The sequence below is a fragment of the Notolabrus celidotus genome, chromosome 16 (genome assembly GCF_009762535.1).
Source record: "Notolabrus celidotus isolate fNotCel1 chromosome 16, fNotCel1.pri, whole genome shotgun sequence".
Classification (NCBI taxonomy): Eukaryota; Metazoa; Chordata; class Actinopteri; order Labriformes; family Labridae; genus Notolabrus; species Notolabrus celidotus.
In genome coordinates this window covers 4,460,929-4,465,146 of record NC_048287.1, presented here as the reverse complement: position 1 = coordinate 4,465,146, position 4,218 = coordinate 4,460,929, and the positions used below count along the sequence as shown (strand labels likewise).

The following is a 4,218-nucleotide window of genomic DNA, read 5'->3' as shown; positions in this document are numbered from 1 at the left end:
CGGTCCTGGGGTAAGTTAGTGAACCGATCCTGGGGAAAGTTAGTGAACTGGTCCCGGAGAAAGTTAGTGAACCGGTCCTGGGGAAAGTTAGTGAACCGGTCCTGGGGAAAGTTAGTTGACCTATGCGGGACTGCTTTAGCCACTGGGCCGCAGCTCAACTCAACCGCGGCCCCAAAGTTTCCCCAAATCCACCGCAGTCAGGGGAATGTAAGAATGACATCAAGCTGTCATCTTCAGCGGTGGATGTGCAGACAGGGACACACGAGCACAGCGGTGCAAAGAGCAGAGAGACAGCTATACAGACTGATTACAGGGAGTACATGATTAGCAAACAAGCTAACAGCTAAAACAACACTGAGGGGAGCTGGTCTGAGACGTCAGGAGACAGTCTGAGCAGGAGCAGTGTAGTTTTGTTGAACATGTGTGCACGTGACTCAGTGTTTCATTTCTGATTGGTTGGACATTTATTATTTAATAAATATCAGGTTAAACCAGCCCCCTTAAAACCCAGTGTGAAAACATGTTAAAAAACCTAATTGAACATATTTGAAAATGGATCAAAGTTGAGTACTAATATTTGTACATAGTTTAAGTATTTACATATGGTCTGAAATGTCATAGGTAGAACGTTTTTGTTGATTTAGGTTCCCAGAAGCTTTAAAGATAAAAAAAAAACAGGGTAGAGTTCAATAATCAGTGAGTAAAATGAATTCATTAGAAACATAGATTACAGATGTTGCACATGATCAGTGAGGTGAGCCCTCAGGCCTCCACTGACCCTCTTTAAAGGTTGTACACATGCATACATTCATTTTCAATACAAGATGCAGGAGCTACTCAGGATGCATTTAATGCAAAATGTAAAACATGAACTAAGAGTTAAGTGGAAAATGATTCCTTCACTTAGTTCAGCAAATACAGATAAATGTCTTGTTATAGCCTGGAGGTGCTGGAGTCTGGACTGATATCAATTTACAACAGAGACAGATTAAGGCACTGAAGCTTTGTTGTTGTACTAATAAGAAGTCAATGTAAGCATGCCTACATATCACTTCTATTCTATTTTAATATTAATTCTATCAGTTTACCACTATGCTGTTTGACATGTCAGGACTGCAGCTGAAATCTGCACTGAATCAAAAATGCATGCCACTTGAATTCAGTTGCTCTACAAATGAATTTAAAAGGATTAGAGGGAATTATTATAATCAGATCTATCCTAATCTAGTGATGGGACATAAGCTTTATATTATGCACATTCACACTCTTCACAAGTTCTGTCTGCACATTGCAAATGCAGCTCTTCAGATTTCCGGCTGGATTAAACTTTAGAGATTTCACATAACATAACTGGATGTTTGTAAAAGATAAGAAAACTGGGTTGGTAGAAACCAGCCTCATGTGACCACTAAGACCACTAAGTCTGATCTCATTGGTCAGGGTTAGTGGTGCCAGGTTACCAAAAGATACCCAGTGTTTGTTGAACTCACTTCTTAGGGATCATGTTTAGACCAAGCTCTTTGTTATCTTTGTAATGTGTCTGCATGTTGCTGCCTCTCTCTCTCTCTCTTGCTCTTAATAGGTGCGCTTGATCTCGGGGAGGTGACGGGTGTGACTTCAGCTCAGCAGGTGATATCCTGGGTCCCTTTACCAGCCGAGAGGTGATGTCACAGCAGCGGCACGGGAATCCCAGCTCCCTCTTCTCCCAACCAGCAGCATTAGCCTTTTGTTCTCTCATGTATTAGAGTGTTTTTATGCTAGGTTGAGTAGAGATGGAACTGTCACTTTATTTAATTTTTGACCAGAGGAACTTTACCCCTGAACTACATGCATTTCCACCGGTGGAACTAGGGTCTAAATTTAGTTCAGGGGTAGATAATCTCCCTACTAAAAAGCCCCTGCTAGGTGGGTAGGACTTTTGAAAAGTCCCGGGGCTTTTGGGGGGCAGTGCAGCAGGCTCCACATTTCTGATTGGTCCGGCATTTGTAGCGTTTTCATTGGACCTGCCATGTTTAAAACACTGCAAGTCGTGCTGCAGTGTTTACTTCTACTTTTCTATCGAATTCACCATGAGCGAGAAGAGAACCTACGACCGGTGGAGCGACGAGGAGGTGCAGGCCTTGCTTGCAGTGTACTCAGAGGAGGAGATCCAGCGGGACTTGCTTACAGCTGTACGCAACAACAGATTGTACACCAACATCTCCAAAAGACTCACAGATTTGGACATTGTGCACACAGGGAAGCAGGTCCGCGAAAAACTTAAGAAACTGCGGCAAGACGACAAGAAAGTCAAGGACCATAACAACCGTAGCGGGTCTGACCGGAGGACCAGCAAGTGGTTTGACCGCCTGGATGCCTTCCTCGGAACGCGGCCAACCAGCACCACCGAAGTCTGTTGAGTGGATTCGGCCGGCGAGGTGCTGGAGGCCATGTCCGAGGAGGTGGACAGTGAGAGTCGGCTGACTGAAGGTAAATTACTCAATACATGACCCATGTTTAGCTTCGTAGGTGCCGTCAATTTAACTTGTGTTGTTGTTGCCTGTAGCCATAAGCTAACAATTGCTACATGCTAATTGATGTTAATGCTAGCAGTTAAATGTGTATAACCATGTGGAAAACACAGGCTACATTGGTCGTATGTCATCTTATTGAGCCAAAACTTGATGTGTTTTTGTGTTTCATTTTCTTTCCAGTTGAAACTGGCCAAGAGACCTACGGTGAGGCAGCTTTTTAGTATCACGGCCCACGCCTGTGGAACACCCTGCCTGAGGATCTGAGGGCTGCCCAGAGCATAAATATTTCTAAAGGCAAACTCAAGACCTACCTTTTTAGTCTTGCTTTTAACTAAGTTTTATTTTTATTCTTAACAGTTTTATCTATTTATTTATTATCTATTTCAAATTTAGTCACTTTTATTCTACTTTATTTATTTATTTATTTATTTATTTTAAGTCTCACATCTTATTTTCTTTTAATGGTTTAATATTTTAGTCTTTTATTATCTTAGAAATGTATTTTATTTTGGTGAGTTTAATTTCCTGTTTTGAGTTTTAACATCTTATTTTACCTCCAGTGTTTCCTCATTAAGATACCATGAGAGCGTTTCCTCAGTTTGTTTAGCAAATTATTTTGTTTTTTTATTTATTTATTTTATTGTTTTATTACTATTGTTGCATATTGTGTTGTTAACCTTAGGATTGTGGGGTGGGGTCGGGGCTGTGGCTGGGATCTTTTTCTTAATTTATTCTATTTTAAGTTGTTTTTCTTGTACAGCACTTTGTGTTATAATGTCATTGTATGAAAAGCGCTTTATAAATAAAGTCTGATTGATTGATTGATTGATTGATTGATTGATTGATTGATTGAAGAGCTGCCTTCAGGGGACACAGCGGCGATTGTTAGCGTGTTCGCCCCACCAGCCAGCAGCAGCCCTCGTTCTGTGCCCTCAATGGATCGTCGAGGTAAGCACAGCTTCCACATACCACATAAAGTTAAAATACTGCCGCAACGAGTATGTGCTGCAGCCTCACACTTCTATTCGTGTAACATTGTATTTATTTGTGTGCTTCGGTGTCTTTTCTTCGATCCAGGAAAGAGGAAAAGGGATTGAGACACCAGCTTCCTCGACGCCCTGAGGGACATGGAATAGGCGAACCAGGCCGTCACACGGCAGGAGCAGTGTGAACGGCAGATGCAGCTCCTGCTGGAGGGCCAGCTGCAGGACATGGAGCTCAGGAGGCAGGAGCTTGCATTTCTCCAGTCCAAGGCAGAGGAGAACAGGCGCAAACCCCACCGCCCCACCACCGGACTGATAATTACGCCGATAATTGCTACAATTGCACTGCACATTCTAAATATTCAAACATTCAAATAAAAGTATAAAGTAAGCATAAATTTGATTTTGCCTTGTGATATTTGACTTGCATCCCCTGCTACACTCACACTGGTATCAGAAGTAAGGTGTGTAACAATGAGAAATTGTATGTCGCCATAAACATGTAAGAGACTTTCCATTGCTTTTGAAACTAGGTGTTGTCACTCAGCATATAGATATGCATGTTATCTATAGAGATGAGAGATTGACAAGATGAATTAAGTGAATTAATATCCGAGTAAACCCTTCACATTATCCTTTTGCCTAATAGTTACTACTCTATTGATGTGGTACTTATCATATCCTCTGTAGGAGCAATAGATGTTTTGAATTCAACTTTTGGA

The 4,218-nt window shown here is 41.8% G+C and overlaps 1 long non-coding RNA gene across 1 annotated transcript; it reads left to right on the top strand.

Annotated features, from left to right (window-relative positions):
• Positions 1–1,860: 1,860 nt before the first annotated feature.
• LOC117828268 lies at positions 1,861–3,858 on the top strand. The gene is made up of 3 exons (XR_004634372.1): positions 1,861–2,469; positions 3,369–3,461; positions 3,591–3,858. It is a non-coding gene; the product is annotated as an uncharacterized LOC117828268 (long non-coding RNA).
• The last annotated feature ends 360 nt before the right edge of the window (positions 3,859–4,218 follow it).